This window comes from Bubalus bubalis, chromosome 1 (assembly GCF_019923935.1).
Source record: "Bubalus bubalis isolate 160015118507 breed Murrah chromosome 1, NDDB_SH_1, whole genome shotgun sequence".
NCBI classification, from domain to species: Eukaryota; Metazoa; Chordata; class Mammalia; order Artiodactyla; family Bovidae; genus Bubalus; species Bubalus bubalis.
In genome coordinates, this window is record NC_059157.1 from 126,859,009 (window position 1) to 126,877,529 (window position 18,521).

Genomic DNA, 18,521 nt, shown 5'->3' on the forward strand with positions numbered 1-18,521 from the left:
CACTGACTCAATGGACATGAATTTGAGCAAACTCCAGGAGATAGCAGAGAACAGAGGAGCCTGGTGTGCTGCAGTCCATGGGGTCACAAACAGACACAACTTAGCAACAGTATGACAGCAAGGAGATCAAACCAGTCAGTCCTAAAGGAAATCAACCCTGCATATTCACTGGAAGGACTGAAGCTGAAGCTCCAATGCTTTGGCCACCTCATGTGAAGAACCGACTTCCTGGAAAGGACTCTGATCCTGGAAAAGATTGAGGACTGGAGGAGAAGAGGGTAAACAGGATGAGTTGGTTGAATGGTATCACCGACTCAATGGACACAAGCTTGAGCAAACTCCACTAGATAGTGAAGGACAGGGAAATCGGGCGTGCTGCAGTTCATGGGGTCACAGAGAGTCAGACACGACTTAGCAACTGAACAACCAATATATGTATTTTGCCATCACGTGGCATGCAAGATATTCATTCCCTGACCAGGGATCAAACCCATGCCCCCTGCAGTAATAAGCACAGGGTCTGAACCACTGACCACCAGGGAAGTCCCTTAAAATATTTTAAAATGTACGGTTGTGAGTTTTTTTCCCCTTAATATAGTAGCAAATAAATACAGGCTTTCTATGATCATATTGTCTAGATAGTGTACTATCTTTATGGCTTTTCAGATTGGACTTGGAAAGTGAGAACATTGTGAAGGGCGAATTTGCTACCCAGCCATTAGGTGTTTCTTAGAACCTCTGCACTTCTCTCTTGTCCTGTGCCTTTGGTTTGGGGAAAGGCAGAGGGCAGATAGGTACTTTTATGGAAAAAGCTACAATTGCATTTGGTGCCATTACCCTTCCATTCCACAGACCTTGCCCCTCAAACCCATCCTCTTCCCTTCTGTGGAATATTCTGTATTTAGATTTTTAGATTTGCTGCCTTGTGGATGGGAAGTTACTCCCCCAAATCTTATTGTTATAGGCTCATTCTTTGTATTGGAAAACAGAATGTTGCCCTTGTTCACAAGTCCCATAGAATTTCCTTAAATCAACAAAAGCCTGAGATGGTTTTTAAGTAAATCAAATGAGGTAAAAATGCATGGTGTTACAACAGTTATAGCAGTGAGTGTCTGAGCCAGCTTCGTTTAGAAGTTCTCGGTCCCCCAAGTACTTCTCTGTGCTTTCATTCATTTAAATGTACCCTTCTCGATTTTCCTCCTTTCCTTCTAGGTGTGGGCAGAAAGTAGAGGGTGGTGCAGATATGTTGATGGGGGTGGCAGTGAAGGTGGGGGTAGGGAGATGGCAGGGAGGAAGGGAAGGGAGCGGTTGGAGATCAAGGCAGGGAGGAGGTGTGTTTACCTTCCTGGGTGCACCTGCCACTTGGTGAAACGGGTGAGACTGTGGTCACCTTTGAAGGACAGTGCGCATCATGAGTATACGTGTGTTGATATGAGCCTTGCTTTCTTAGCTGCGGCCGTATAGACTAACCCTGGGGTTTACTGATTCAAAGAAACTATATTTAATTTTGCTTTGCCTGTATCCCTTTTATTTGGGCTTTACTAAATATAGCTGGGTGGGAGAGAGGGAGAAAACAGTGTGTAGAGCAGAAGTTAAAACACCCAGAGCTTTGGCAGCTTTGGGACAGAAAAATAAAACTTTAAACCTGCTTTCTATTTTGAGGCCATCACAAGATGTTTTGTGCTTGCGTTCATTCCTCAGTCATAAACAGGGGTAGGAGGGACTGGGAATTTAGTAAGTTATCGCTTGAAAAATATTAATTTGAAATTGAGTTAAAATTAGCAAAGGGAAGAAGAGGGAGGAATAAAGCATTGGACACAGCCTCTTTGGAAGCAAAATAATAAACACCTCAAGGGGGTAGAAGTGGCATGCAAATTTCCTTCCCGTTTTTGGCCTCTGCTGCTACACAGAGCCCTGTTTCTCTGAGGAGGGGGCAAGGCTGAGAGCTGTGAGAACTGGCTTGGCCAGTTAACGCCTGTCAGTGAATTTTGACACAGGTCAACTTCTTCTGGAAGCTGTGATCTCAGAGCCGACATGAATTCTGACTAATAGGCAGTAGCTGTCATACCATGAGCTGTTTTATCGTAATGTGATTATCACATACTAGATGCGGTAATCACCTATTTTTAGGCATTTCCCTACTGGGAAGAGTGCATGGTGAGGATGGTCTCTAGGAAAGTTCTCTTCGTTCTTCCTGTGATAAAGACCTCCTTTCCTGGAATCCTGAGGATACTTTGAAGAACATTCTCTTCATCCCCATTGAGGTCTTTTCTGCTTTGCTGAATGCTGTTACGGGTGCTCACCCCTAGGCTTTCACCCTGGGCTTCCCTCTCGGGAAGCTGCTCTGCAGGACGTGTTTATGGGTCTGCCCTAAATAGCCAGACTCGCTTCTGACTTGTGTGGGTACAGAAATACAAGCAAGGGAAAACAGTGAATGTGTGCTTGGAAGCCTCAGCTGGTCACTTCCATTCCCAGAAAGTGCTCTTTGTATGTAAGCTACCTGGTAACCCAGCCTCCCTAAAGCACAGCCCTGCTGATGTCACATTCCTGCTACAAATATTCTAGAGCTATATACATAGTGAAAAGGTTGAAAGGAAGTGTTCCAAAATATTAACAGTGGTTTTCTCCTGGTGATGAGCTGCTTCCTGGTGATTTTTATTTACTTTGCGGGTCTTGGCCAGTCATTTTTACAATAAAGGTATAATACTGGTTCCATACATCTCACCCTCTCCTCCCCTCTCTCCATGTCCTTAAATCTGTTCTCTATGTCTGTTTCTCCATTGCTGCCCTGTAAATAAATTCTTCAGTACCATTTTTCTAGATTCTGTATATATGCATTAGAATATGATATTTATCTTTCTGACTTACTTTTCACCCTGTATAATAGGCTCTAGATTCATCCACCTCATTAGAACTGACTCAAATGTGTTCCTTTTTATGGCTGAGTAATGTGGCATCACCGACTCAGTGGACATGAGTTTGAGTGAACTCCGGGAATTGGTGATGGACAGGGAGGCCTGGCGTGCTGTGATTCATGGGGTCGCAAAGAGTTCGACACGACTGAGTGAACTGAACTGAACTGAATATTCCATTGTGTATATTTACCACAACTTCTTTATCCATTCATCTGTCCGTGATGAGTTTGAGTAACATGGAAACTTACATTATCATATGTAAAATAGATAGCCAATGGGAATTTGCTGTATGACTCAGGAAACTCAAACAGGGGTTCTGTATCAACCTAGAGGGGTGGGATTAGGAGGGAGATGGGAAGGAGGTTCAAAAGGGCAGGCATATATGTATACCTATGGCTGATTCATGTTGAGGTTTGACAGAAAACAACAAAATTCTGTAAAACAATTATCTTTCAATTAAAAAATAATTTTAAAAAGAGAAAAAAGATACAATGCTGTTTTTTTTTTTTTCTTTAAGAAAATGTTATTTTTATAACAGAGAAGGCAATGGCACCCCACTCCAGTACTCTTGCTTGGAAAATTCCATGGACGGAGGAGCCCGTTAGGCTGCAATCCATGGGGTCACTAAGAGTCGGACACAACTGAGCGACTTCACTTTCACTTTTCACTTTCATGCATTGGAGAAGGAAATGGCAACCCACTCCAGTGTTCTTGCCTGGAGAATCCCAGGGATGGGGGAGCCTGGTGGGCTGCCGTCTATGGGGTCGCACAGAGTCGGAAACGACTGAAGTGACTTAGCATAGCATATTTTTATAATGATAAAAAGTACCATTTAAAAACGTTCCATGGCTCCCAGTTGCTAATAAATTCCCTCACCCTGACATTCAAGGCTTTTGTGATGTTACTCCAACCTCTCCCATCTTACCTCCTCTTCTTTCTGCCCTACACTCCAAGTTACAGCAAACAGCCACTCATGTTACCAAATGCATCTGGGGCTTTGTCTTTCTTATGGCCATTTCTACCTATGGATTTTCCATTCTTCAAACTGATTTCACCTTTAGAGAGTGTCTGTGTGTACGTGCATGCTCAGTCGCATCTCTTTGTGACCCTACGGATTGTATTTTTCGTCAAGTAATCTTGTAAAAGTCTTGGAAAAACAGAAAACCACAAACAACAAAATCTTTATTGTCACTTCCTAGAGATGACTTCAGTTATCATTTTCATATACATCTTTCAGAAATATTTTTGAGTTCTGCAGTTGAGCAAGCATAGTCTAGCACATCTTGGTTGTTTGTTATAGACTTTATATTCTAACTCATATTGTTACTCACACCTGTCTTATCTCCATTCTGGATTTTAAGGTCCTTGACTGCAGGTATAGCTACAAGACTGACTTTTTATCTTTGCAGCTTACACAGGCTTTGAGCACAGTGACTAACGCTGTCTAATATTACCTAATAAATGAGGGTGATAAATACAAGCATGGAGCCTTAAGCATGTAACATAGTAACAAATATGATAACATAGTAACATAACCACAAATATGATGGTTACATTGTGAATACAATGCTGCATATATCCATAAATAACTAGGTTGCAGGAAAAATGCAAAAGCCCTAATATTGAAGGTATATCTAGAATGATTAAATGACTAGAGTCATACTGAAGTAGAACCTTTTTGGTATATTGCATGGAGAAAATTCAGCCTTGAAGGAAGCAAAAGCTTATTTGAAGCATCTCTGTAGACCATTGACTCTCAACACTGGCTCACATTGGAATCACTGGGAAACTTGTAAAAAATACAAATGCCTGGGCTCAATCCCAAACCATTTAAATTAGAATCTTGGTTCCACATTGTATTTAATTGCACTGAGAAGCTTCAGCTGCATGCAACAAATTCTGGTGAACTCTTTTCATTTTTATTCTGTTACATATATTTTCTAATTTTCCTTCTTATGGCTTCTTAGGTACACCCATCATTTAAAGGTGGACATTTAATTTCCAAGTACGTGGGATTTTAGTATCTTTGATATTAGTTTCTCATTTAAATGTTTTCTTCCCTGCAATCACCTCTGTGTTTTTTCAATCTTCTAACTTTATTGAGGCTTTCAGTGGCTTAGTCAGATCTCCATTGGTAAATGTCAAACTGCACTTGAAAATATGTGGGTTATTTTCAAATATCTTTTGATACTGATTTCTAACAGAATTCTGCAGTGACATTAGATTCTGTGTGATTTCAGTACCTTTAGATGATGAAATTTTTGCACCTTGTTTTGTCCCTGTTTATGTTCCAGTGTCTTCTAGTTTATAGTCTCTGGGAACTTGAATAGAATTTGTATCCTACTGTTGTGTGAAAATTGTATAAATATTAATTATGTTGAATTGGTTCATGGTGTGTCTCAGGTCTATTATATCCTTCTATTTTTCTGTATATTCATTCTACTTTTGAGAGTTTGATATTGAAACTCCAACTAAAAATCTTAATTTAGCGATTTAAAAAATAATTGTAATATATATACTAATATATATAGTATTTAATATAGTATTATAGTATATTTATTATATTAATATAGTATATTTTATATATATAGTATATATATAAATAGTATATTAATATAGTATATATATATTAGTATATAATATAGTATAATTTTAAAATTGCTAAATAATTGTAATATACTATATATAGTTTATATTAGTATATATATAGTATATAATATAGTATATATTACAATTTTTTTTAAATCGCTAAATTAAGATTTTTAGTTGGAGTTTCAATATCAAACTCTCAAAAGTAGAATGAATATACAGAAAAATAGAAGGATATAATAGACCTGAGACACACCATGAACCAATTCGACATCAGATCAGATCAGATCAACATAATTAATATTTATACAATTTTCACACAACAGTAGGATAAAAATTCTATTCAAGTTCCCAGAGACTATAAACTAGAAGACACTGGAACATAAACAGGGACATAAAACAAGGTGCAAAAATTTCATCATCTAAAGGTACTGAAATCACACAGAATCTAATGTCACTGCAGAATTCTGTTAGAAGCACATCATGAGAAACGCTGGGCTGGAACAAACACAAGCTGGAATCAAGATTGCCGGGAGAAATATCAATAACCTCAGATATGCAGATGACACCACCCTTATGGCAGCTAGTGAAGAGGAACGAAAAAGCCTCTTGATGAAAGTGAAAGTGGAGAGTGAAAGAGTTGGCTTAAAGCTCAACATTCAGAAAATGAAGATCATGGCATCCGGTCCCATCACTTCATGGGAAATAGATGGGGAAACAGTGGAAACAGTGTCAGACTTTATTTTTTGGGGGCTCCAAAATCACTGCAGATTGTGACTGCAGCCATGAAATTAAAAGACACTTACTCCTTGGAAGGAAAGTTATGACCAACCTAGATAGCATATTCAAAAGCAGAGACATTACTTTGCCAACAAAGGTCCATCTAGTCAAGGCTATGGTTTTTCCAGTGGTCATGTATGGATGCGAGAGTTGGACTGTGAAGAAGGCTGAGTGCCGAAGAATTGATGTTTTTGAACTGTGGTGTTGGAGAAGACTCTTGAGAGTCCCTTGGACTGCAAGGAGATCCAACCAGTCCATTCTGAAGGAGATCAGCCCTGGGATTTCTTTGGAAGGAATGATGCTAAAGCTGAAACTCCAGTACTTTGGCCACCTCATGCGAGGAGTTGACTCATTGGAAAAGACTCTGATGCTGGGAGGGATTGGGGGCAGGAGGAGAAGTGGACGACAGAGGATGAGATGGCTGGATGGCATCACTGACTCGATGGACGTTGAGTCTGGGTGAACTGCGGGAGTTGGTGATGGACAGGGAGGCCTGGCGTGCTGGGATTCATGGGGTTGCAAAGAGTCGGACATGACTGAGCGACTGAACTGAACTGAATAGTATAACTATATGTAACTTTGTTCTTTATTTTCCAAGTCTCCCATAAATGTGTTATGCTTTCATACTTTAAAAAATAAGAAAGAGAAAAAAATAGAATTTGGGTGGTGGGGGTGGGTAGGTTAGCTGTTTGAAAAAGCCATCTAGGTGATTCTAATGTGCATCTAGGATTGAGAATCCACAATCTAGGCTAAGAAATTTTCTTAGCCTTTCTTTAGAAATTATAAATTTTTTGCTACAACATTGTTGAAGAACCTAGGAGGTTGTCATCTTTAAAGATGGGAGAGTTCTGCTGATGAGAAGAACTGGTGCAGATCAGTCTGTGCTATACATACTTTAAAACATTTGGATAAACTTTACCTGTTAGCTTTTATTTTAAAAATAGCCTTTGTACATCTCAAATTGCCCAGTCATTTTTCCCCCTCTTAAAGGCTGCTGTCCCCTGGAGCAGTAACTGAAATAGAATACAGCCCAGACTAGTTCTGTTATCCTGTTCACCTCCGTTATTATAGCAAAGCTTCTTCAAAGGACTTGACCCCTATTTAAATACTATCAAAAACATGTGTAACTCTTAGATCTGGTATTTTTCACATGTGTGTCTCTGTTTCACATGTTAAACCTAAATTCCCACACAGCAGAGAGACACCAACAAGCAGATTTGTCTTCGTGCAAACTGTTCTAAAACTACAAAGTAAGGTGGAATATCTGTTGTAGTTTCTCACATGGAAAAGGAAGCCCTAGTCCCTCGCTCTAGCTGTCAAGTAGCTGTGCAGCCTGGAATAACACATTTTCCATTGTGTGTCCCCTGGGATTTTTAATACAGGTAACGTTGCTTTGTCAGGTTGTACTTTCATGTTCTGAAACATGCTTGCATTTTGTTATGCAGCAGTGTTTAAACCAGCGTGATACTGCTGCAAGGGAAATATTTCAATTAATGTTTATGGTTGGAACATATAAACAAAACTGGGGTCTAAATTAGTTGATTAATCATTGCATTCCTGTGTGCAGAAAGGATTTAGTTGAACCTATGAAGGGAAGGATGAATGTCTTTTGCCTGTGAGATCCTTCCAGGCAACTTTTCCTTGGGAAAATCTGAATTTTCTTTTCTTTTTATTTTAGTATTTCTTTTTTGGATCCTAGTTGCAGCACATGGGATCTTCATTGCGAACACTCAGGCTTAGTTGCTTCACAGCATGTGGGATCCTAGCTCCTCGACCTGGGATCGAACCCACGACCCCAGCATTGCAAGGCCAATTCTTAACCACTGGACCACCAGGGAAGTCCCAGAAAGTCTGGATTTTAATGTTAACTTGGTCCAGAATATTTTTCTTTTGGCAAGAGCAAAATAGTCAATACCACCAAGTAAAATGTGCTGAATATCCAGCACTTGAAATTGGGACGAGTGCATCATATGTCTAGCAGTAAAGCTTCAGTTCTTGGTCTCTTAAGTACAGAGACACACCCCTTCCTCTTAGTAAATGCTGTAATCCCAGGAGAGGGTGATACCTGCCATGTCTCTTTTTTTCTTTCTCTCTGTTTCCCCTGACCATCAAACTGTTACGTTTAGTTCTCTAAACCATTTAATCACCAACTTTTTCTTTATAGAACTGCCCCCACACCCTACACCTCTTTCTGTATGTACAGGATTAAACCTTCCTCATTCACGTCACGTTTTCTGCCTTTTTTCTCCTTTATTAGGAGTCCTACAACAGTATTTTTGGAAAATGCCAGCCGAAGCATCCGTCATCAAAAGAAAATAATCATAGCCAAATGGGAGAGATTTTCCTAGACTTTTAAGATATGATAGAATATTATAAGAATATCTGAAAAGAAATGTAATGCATTTAAATCTTTCCTTGTTTCAAAGGTGTATTTGAGAATAAAGTACAAAAATTCTTAAAATATAAGTAAAAACATATGAACAAAACAAACAGAAAATTCAGGTTGGAGGGAAAGATTGTTCAGAGAAATGTTTATGATAATATGCTGCATGGTTTAAAAGTTGGGCCACAAATTCACCTCTGGGCTTTCTGACAGCCAAAATGAAAAGAAACAGCTGATCCTCAGATCCCAAATTAGGGGGGAAAGGGAGAGCCCCCAGCTAAGGAATCTTGTTTCCATGAGTGTCCACGAGTACCTTCCAGAACAGTTCTTGCCTTTCTTGAGGGGCAGGCAGACCCCCCCAAGCAATTTTAAAACAGCATAGTATAGAGTAAAAATGTGCAGAAAAGGCAGAATCCACAGAAACAGAAAGCAGACTGGTGGTTTCCAGGGGCTGGGGAAGGGGAGATGGTGAATGTGACCACTAAAGTGTGTGGGGTTTCTTTTTAGAGTGGTGGAAATGTTCTAAAGATAGTGGTAATACTTGCGTAACCCTGTGAATATATTCAAAACCATTAAACTGTACACTTCAAATGGGTAAATTATGTGGTATGTGAATTATATCTGAACAAAGCTATTCTTCTAAATTTTTTAAATTGTGATAAAAGATGGTAGAATAACATGCTGGGGGAAAAAAAAGCCAGCTCATGAGTTTAAGATTCATGTCTTCTGCAAAATGCACACATTTCTTCTCCGGGGCAGTGTCACACAGCTGAGATACTGCTTTAAGGGTGGGTGGAAAGTGGGATCATGTTGGGTAGAATTGGGCAGTGCAATCTCTAAGTTTCTTTCCATTGTGAACATTCAGTTTTTGATGAACTGTAAAAAAGATAATGAGGTTATGGGATAATTGGAGTGTATTTGAACATATTTGATGCTGTAAAGGAATTACGTATGATAATGACATTGTAGTGATTTTTTAAAGTCTATCTTTTAGAGATGCATACTGAAGTATTTCTAAAAAATGCTATGAATTCTGGCTTAAAAATCCATCGGATAGGCTGTAGATAAAACAAGAATGGCTATATATTGATAACTGTTAAAGCTGGATTCATTATACTATCTCTTTACTCTTGTGTAAGTTTCAGATTTTCTCATGATGAAATTTAAAACAGTTTTACCATTCTCTGTTACCTACCAAAAAAAAAAAAAAAACTAGCAACATAGCCACGGTTCTTGCTCATGAGAAATTATGCTATTTGCAGCACTTGTCTCATTTGCTGATTTATGGGTGACTTCTGAGAGATTGGAAGCTTGGGTACTGGCTTGAAGTCACATGTATAAGTAAGCATGAAATTCTAGTAAGGTCATCCACAGCTTTTTCAGCCTTCTCTGTGCTTCTCAGATACTGTGACGTGGAGTGGTGGAAGGAATAGCTGCCACTCTTCAGAAAGGCGGGGGAGAACTCTTTATTCCTTTTCTCTAAAGGGTAGTTTCCCCTTTCGGATTTCTTTGTCTCCTAATTTGGGATTTGAGTGCAGAAGTACTTGATGTAATATCTTCTTAGGTAGAGAGCTAAATTTTTTAGCAAGATGCTAAAGAATAACATTTATTCTTGACTTCCTGTATGAGCTGGAAACCCACAAATGAAACCATGTACAAACTCATCTCTGAGGCTGAAAAAGGGGTGTGTAAAGGGGGTCACATTAACAGTGACACATGTTTGTGAATGAACATCAGCTTCTCTTTCAGTACTTTTTTCCCCAGTACTCTGTTCTCAGGGGAGATTGAAACTGGGCATTTGTATTTCCTTCTCTGATTCTCAAGTTTGGAATTCTCTTTTATAGAAACATTTACTGCATTGGTATCTCAGGTGTTACATTACATTGGAGGTACAGGTTCACCGTAACTGAAACTCATTCTTATGTTCAGCACACATTTGTGTGGCTACTGTATGGTAGATAGGTGTGTCCTCTCTTCGGGGGCCTGCCCTGAAGTTGAGAAGGCAGTGGCACCCCACTCCAGCACTCTTGCCTGGAAAATCCCATGGACGGAGGAGCCTGGTGGGCTGCAGTCCATGGGGTTGCTAAGGGTCAGACACGACAGAGCGACTTCACTTTCACTTTTCACTTTCATGCATTGGAGGAGGAAATGGCAACCCACTCCAGTGTTCTTGCCTGGAGAATCCCAGGGATGGGGGAGCCTGGTGGGCTGCTGTCTATGGGGTTGCACAGAGTCAGACACGACTGAAGCGATTTAGCAGCAGCAGCAGCAGCAGCCCTGAAGTTGAGTTCTTAGACTAGTTTTGGATCCCTAGTGTTATCTTCCCTGAAGAACCAACTTTGGTTTTTGGAACCAACGTGACTTTCTAGGAGTGTACAAGCCATTTAGCCCAAGGTAAAACAGGTGAAAGAACTTTTAAGTGCAGTCAGATCTTCTACTGGGCTTCCCAGGTAGCGCAGTGGCAAAGAATCCGCCTGCCAATGCAGGAGACGCAAGAGATGTGGGTTTGATCTTTGGGTCAGGAAGATCCCCTGGAGGAGAAAATGGGCAACCCACTCTGGTATTCTTGCTGGGAAAATTCCATGGGCAGAGGAGCCTGGCTGGCCACAGTCCGTGGGATCACAAAGAGTCAGAAATGACTGAATGACTGAGCACACACACGAGTGTTCTACCACTGACTTACATCCCCCAAAACAGTTTGAATTGAAAGCGCTAAGTGATTATGCCATGATAGTAGTTGGAGAGTGTTTCACTTCATTAAATACTTTGGCATAACTTTTGATATCCATGAAACACCTAAATTGCACATTACTTGAGACTTTAAAGACAGGGGCTTCCCTGATGGCTCAGTGGTGAAGAATCTGCCAGCCAATGCAGGAGACATGGGTTCGATCCCTGGTCCAGAAAGATTCCACATGCTGTGGAGCAGCTGAGCCCGTGCACCAAAACTATTGAGCCTGTGCTCTAGAGCCCAGGAACCATAGCTACTGAGCCCACATGCTGCAACTACTGAAGCCTGCAGTCTCTAGAGCCCATGCTCTATGACAAGAGAAACTACTGTAACGAGAAGTTTGCATACAACTATAGAAGAGCCCCCAGTTGCTACTACTAGAGAAAAGCCTGCACAGCAATGAAGGCCCAGCACAGCCAAAAATAAATGAAAAGTAAAATTATTTTTTTTTAAAGAAACAACTTTAAAGACAGACCCATAGTCCCAGGGTATAAGATAATGTATCTTATATATTTGTATTTATCTTATTTATGTCACTAAGTCAGGTTGTCTTTGAGCTTGTCTTGTTGAATACACAGCAGTGCAAATTAAGCATGAAGTCCAGTGCTTTAAATACCACCATTGCTCTATTTTTCTCCTTTGACCATACCAACAACTTTCTACCTATGAACCTATTGGTGCCAAGTACTTTGCATGCATTATCTCATTTAATCCTCATAGCAACACTGTGAGGTAGGTGACCTTAACCTTGTTTTACAGAGAAGGAAACTGAAGCTGAGCAAGGTCAGTTGTCTTTCTACACAACTAGTTAGTGGTAAATCTAGGAATCAAAACCAGGTTTTCTTAATTGCAAAGCCCATGCTTTTCCCTGTAAAGTGTGTTGCCTCTTCTTGGTGTTTGGTAAATATTGGCTGAATTGATGCATATTTTGGATGCTTGACAGATCTTTTGCATATCTCCTAAATTTATATGAGATGAAATGGTTATGAGTGTGTCGGGACTATCAAAGGCATCTGTGAATGAGAATCTTTGACCAAACCTGTGTTCTGTTGCCTAGACATGCAAAGGCAGAGACCACCTGTACCATCTCCTGTCCCATTCAAAAGGGTGCCTTTTGCTGTTGCATCAGGATTTTACAAAGTGTGCTCAATGCCTAAGGCAAACTGCTTGCATTCTCTATGGGAAGGAAAATTATTGTTCTTGATCAAGTGACCAGTTAGCCCTGTTGGTTTTGGAGCATAGTGTTAACAAAGATTAGCCTCTCCAGATATGAGCCTTTTAGCTTGGATGTATAAATGACTGCTGTCACAGGCAGGTCAAGGGGTATGTGTGTAGGTAGATTGCATCTATAAGTACTAGTCAAAAATCAATCAGCAAAGATTTACTGAGCATTTGGTGACATGCCTGACACTATGACAAGAGTGTTAAAGGAATAAAAAAATAAAGACGTGAGATACAGCCTCTCAAAGGTTTATGTCTAATTGGTGCAGATATGACTCATGGAGGGAGAGAAATATAAAAATAAGAACCATGTCTGTGTATGGGCTTTTATTTTTCATCTCCTTATACTCAATAACTAGCTTAGTACCTGCCATGCTGTTAGAACTTAATAAATGTTTTTTGAATGAATGAGAATGCAGAGGAGAGAGATTAATAGCTTTTGATGTTTTGATGGCTTCTTAGAAGTTAAATTTGAGCTGGACACTCAAATATGAATAAAATTTAAGGAAAAGAAGAGTAGAAAAGTGGGAAGGACATTCCAAATGCAGGAAAAAGGTGTCACGTATGTTTGGAAGTAAAAGAGTGCATATATAAATGTGTCCCCGGAATAGAATAGACCAGTTTTGCTAGGCCAGAGATATGGCTGGAATCAGAGAATCTTGAGTACTGGACAAAGACATTTAAATTCTATTCTGTAACTCCCTGAGTGTCTGATTGGCAGAGAAGGTTGATCAAAACAAGTATGGGGTGGAGTGATGGGTGAGGAGGCCAGTTAAGAGGCAGATTTGTTTAGGTGTGTGGATAATAAATCCTGAACCAGGGTCTTGGCTGAGGAAGCTGAAGGAACGAGGCAGATGGAAGACATTGTGAGAAGAAACAGAGGAAGGTAAGGGAGAGGAGTCCTCAAAGATGGCTCAGTGATCCTGAACTGGGGATCTTAGGAGAAGGGGTGCTTTGGTTTATTAGATGTAATATGGAAGTCAGAAGAGGGAGGTGGCTTTGAGGAGATGCTGGTGAGGCACTGGTGCATCAAGAGGAAATGTCTGCTTAGTGGGATGGAACGGCTGTGCCCTGCTCTCTCTCCTCACAGGGCAGTTGCCTCACCTGCATGTGACACCATGATAGACCCTCAGGTGCTCCCAGGCATGACTTACTATGGGAAGTGAAAAATAATTTAACTTTTATAAGGGATATTTGAGTTGATTCTTTCTAGATAATATGTGTGTGTGTAATCTTCTCTCTATCTTGCCTAGTAATGTTGGTCCTCTCCAAATGGGGAGGAAGACATATTCTTTGAAGGAGTCAGTGAGAAATAAGAAGCAAGAGGCACAGACTTGGAAGGCTGGGGGCAGGGGGCACAGAGTTCACTTCTGCAGGTACTTGGCAGTCCTCGGGAGTGCATCGTGGAGGCCATGGCTATAGGTGTTTCCTGAGGTGACTGCTACGTGAGCCCTACACTCACAGTCATCACTTTTACGGAAGCCTTTGAGAGGCACAATGTAAACGGCAAGAGTTGGACTTCCCTGAATCAAAGAGTCAGGATTTTTGATTCTTTAACAGCATTAATGAGTTAGAATGTACAGTGTAAGATTTAAATTTATCTGCCCCACCAGTCTCGGCCCCCTGCATTCTCCCTGTAGTGAATACAGGATTGAAGCATGCTGCTGCTGCTGCTGCTGCTGCTGCGTCACTTCAGTCGTGTGCGACCCCATAGATAGCAGCCCACCAGGCTCCCGCGTCCCTGGGATTCTCCAGGCAAGAACACTGGAGTGGGTTGCCATTTCCTTCTCCAATGCATGGAAGTGAAAAATGAAAGTGAAATCACTCAGTCGTATCCGACTCTAGCGACCCCATGGACTGCAGCCCACGGTCCTCCGTCCATGGGATTTTCCAGGCAAGAGTACTGGAGTGGGGTGCCATTGCCTTCTCCGGGATTGAAGCATAGTAAATGACTTACATGCCTTGATTTCCCCTCTTTTTTATTAAAAAAAAAAAAAAAGTTTAACTGCTCAGACCCTGGGGAATATATATAAAGTATATTCTGATTTAATTTCATTGACAAAGTTTCTCATTAAAACAAAAATGGGGGGAAATGAGGTACACTGGAGTATAAAAAGGGAAGGGATTTGTGGGCCACTGGCTCTCCCGTATTAGAATGTGTAGAAAACTAATAGAAGTATTTTTAATTTAAATGGTTTTCTTTGATTAAGTCAGTTTGCAAGATTCCTTTCGCTTTATGAGTCCAGCAGTTCTGTCCTTGCTCATGGCCCAGTGATGGGGGGCAGTGAGTACATACATTCTCCCCGCTGGGCCCTCAGCACACACACGGCCTTTGTGGGAGAAAAGACGCCAAGGGGTTAAGTCAGTTATTGCCGAACCACGTCATGACACCCTTTGCAGCCATTAGAACTCCTGTTATAGAAGAATATTAAAAAATTTGTACAAAACAGAAACAGACTCACGGACTTAGAAAGCGAATTTAAGATTACCAAAGGGGAGAGGGATACCTTAGGAGTTTGGAATGAACAGATACAAACTCCTATATATAAAATAGAAAAGCATCATGGTACTAATGTGCAGCACAGATAGCTATACTCAGTATCTAGTAATGACCTATAATGGAATATAATCTGAAAGAGGAAAAATATATGTGTAGCTGAATCACATTGCTGTGCATCATAAACTAACACAGCATTGTAAATCAACTATACTTCAATAAAAAATGAAAATCGTATAATTTAAAAACATACAATATAGTGAGAAAGATCACATAACAATAACAAATAATAAATTTTTATATATATAAAATATAAAGTATTTTCATAAATACATAAATACATTTTCATAAATACATAACTGTAGTAACATGCATCAGTTGTGGTTATCTTGTGATAAAATCACTAGTCTTAATTTTCCAATTTCTTTTCTATTTGTATTGCTTTTATAGTAAAAATGTTTGAAAAATGAAACAAAGTTTGTAAAAGAGAATGTGCACTGAATTCCATAATTTTTAAAGGAAGTGCATGTGTTCAGATGCTATGGTGATTTATCTTTGATTGGCTGAACTTATGATGGCCCACACCTTTCTCTTATTCAGAAAGCCTGGTTTTTGAAGAGTGGTGAATTCATTTAGGGCACCTAGTGGACTTCAGGTAAAAGTACTCCAGATAGACTTCTTACACTGGCATTTACAGAGGGTCTGGGTTGGAGCAAAGATACAACTTTGGCAGGAGGACCAAGGGATCCAAAAGGACTGTGAGTGATGTTTCCTTGGGAGAAATATCTCTCTCCTGTCTTGGCATCATGTTGAAAAGTCTGGGTAGGTGGCAGTTATCAGTAGAAAAACAGCTCCTGGGTTACAGTGATCTGGGTAGAGAACTCTAGACATCCTCAGTAAAACTAGGCGTGATAGCGTTGACACTGAGTTTTCTCTGCCTTAGTCTTTTGTCTAAGAGCTTTAGTTCAGTTCAATTCACTCTCTCAGTCGTGTCTGACTCTTTGCGACCCCATGAACCACAGCACGCCAGGCCTTCCTGTCCATCACCAACTCCCGGAGTCCACCCAAACCCATGTCCATTGAGTCGGTGATGCCATCCAGCCATCTCATCCTCTGTCGTCCCCTTCTCCTCCTGCCCTCAATCTTTCCCAACATCAGGGTCTTTTCCAATGAGTCAGCTCTTCGCATTAGGTAGCCAAAGTATTGGAGTTTCAGCTTCAACATCAGTCCTTCCAATGAACACCCAGGACTGATCTCCTTTAGGATGGACTGGTTGGATCTCCTTGCAGTTCAATGGACTCTCAAGAGTCTTCTCCAACACCACAGTTCAAAAGCATCAATTCTGTGCTCAGCTTTCTTTATAGTCCAACTCTCACATCCATACATGACCACTGGAAAAACCATAGCCTTGACTAGACATACCTTTGTTGGCAAAGTGATGTCTCTGCTTTTTAATATGCTGTCTAGGTTGGTCATAACTTTCCTTCGAAGGAGTAAGCGTCTTTTAATTTTATGGCTGCAATCACCATCTGCAGTGATTTTGGAGCCCCAAAAAATAAAGTCAGCCACTGTTTCCGCTGTTTCCCCTTCTATTTGCCATGAAGTGATGGGACCAGATGCCACAATCTTCGTTTTCTGAATGTTGAGCTTTAAGCCAACTTTTTCACTCTCCTCTTTCACTTTCATCAAGAGACTCTTTAGTTCTTCTTCACTTTCTGCCATAAGGGTGGTGTCATCTGCATATCTGAGGTTATTGATATTTCTCCCAGCAATCTTGATTCCAGCTTGTGCTTCCTCCAGCCCAGCATTTCTCATGATGTACTCTCCCTATAAGTTAAATAAGTAGGGTGACAATATACAGCCTTGACATACAGGAGTACGTTACAAGTACGTTCCTATTTGGAACCAGGCTGTTGTTGCATGTCCAGTTCTAACTTGCTTCCTGACCTGCATACAGATTTCTCAAGGGGCAGGTCAGGTGGTCTGGTATTCCCATCTCTAAGAATTTTCCAGAGTTTATTGTGATCCACACAGTCAAAAGCTTTGGCATAGTCAATAAAGCAGAAATAGATGTTTTTCTAGAACTCTCTTGCTTTTTCCATGATCCAGCGGATGTTGGCAATTTGATCTCTGGTTCCTCTGCCTTTTCTAAAACCAGCTTGAACATCTGGAAGTTCAAGGTTCACATATTGCTGAAGCCTGACTTGGAGAATTTGAAGCATCACTTTTCATCGTGTGAGATGAGTGCTATTGTGCTGTAGTTTGAGCATTCTTTGGCATTGCCTTTCTTTGGGATTGGAATGAAAACTGATCTTTTCCAGTCCTGTGCCCACTGCAGAATTTTCCAAATTTGGTGGCATATTGAGTGCAGCACTTTCACAGCCTCATCTTTCAGGATCTGAAATAGCTCAACTGGAGTTCCATCACCTCCACTAGCCTTGTTCATAGTGATGCTTCCTAAGGCCCACTTGACTTCACATTCAAGGATGTCTGGGTCTAAGTGAGTGATCACACCATCGTGATTATCTGGGTCGTGAAGATGTTTTTTTACTGTATTATTTCATCAAAATCTTCCAGCTTTGCTCTGAGTTATAGGTATTGTTGTTTTGATTCCCATTTTATAGATAAGGTGGCAGTGGCTCAAAGATTTATTTATCTTGCTCAGGGACTCACTGTAGTAAGCGAAAGAGCCAGGATTTGAACCTAGGTGCCTCTTAGTCAGGGGATGGGCTGCATGTCATCCCAGGTGAGATGGTTCCTAGGCTGTGGGAGTTGCTCTCCTTTGCTTTGGAAGGTCTCTAAGTCCAGAGAGGCTTAGAATAGCTAGACTAAAGACCAACAGGTAATACATTCCCAATATAAAAGGCAAAGTGTGGGCCTATGTGGGCATTTCCTGAAGGACCCTTTCCCAGTGCAGCCCTCCAGTGCTGTTGAGGGGATATTCTCCACAGAAAGGTGAACATCCTCTCTCCTTTCTACACCCCATGTAATAGAGAAGCCAGGGCATGCCTCTCAAAGTGTAGCCCCCTTAACCATCAACTAGGAACTTTGTTGAAACTGCAGATTCTTAGGCCTACCTCAGATCTATTGCTTCAGAAACTCTGTAGGTGGGTCCTGTGTTATCAAGTTCTCCTGGGGATTCTGACGTAGGAACAGAGCTAAGATGTAGTCCCCTCTTTTGAAGAGTTTAGAGTCACCTATTAAATCAGCAAGAGGGATAAAAGCCAAGATGCCATTGTGGTTTTGGTGTCCTTTGAATTTTTGTTAAAGATGCGTGCTTGCCGATTTATCTCAGGAACAGGCTGTTTTCTCTCTGAGCCAAGCTAATTCATGTTCTTGGCTTGATGTCAGGGACCTTTTTAACACGCTGCAACTTTGCTAATTGTTGTAGTGCCTTTGCCTTTC

The 18,521-nt window shown here is 40.7% G+C and overlaps 1 protein-coding gene across 7 annotated transcripts in view; it reads left to right on the plus strand.

Moving 5' to 3' along the window:
- IGF2BP2 (insulin like growth factor 2 mRNA binding protein 2) overlaps nt 1-18,521 on the plus strand; it is a 172,482-nt gene that overhangs the window by 57,146 nt on the left and 96,815 nt on the right. The window lies entirely within an intron of this gene.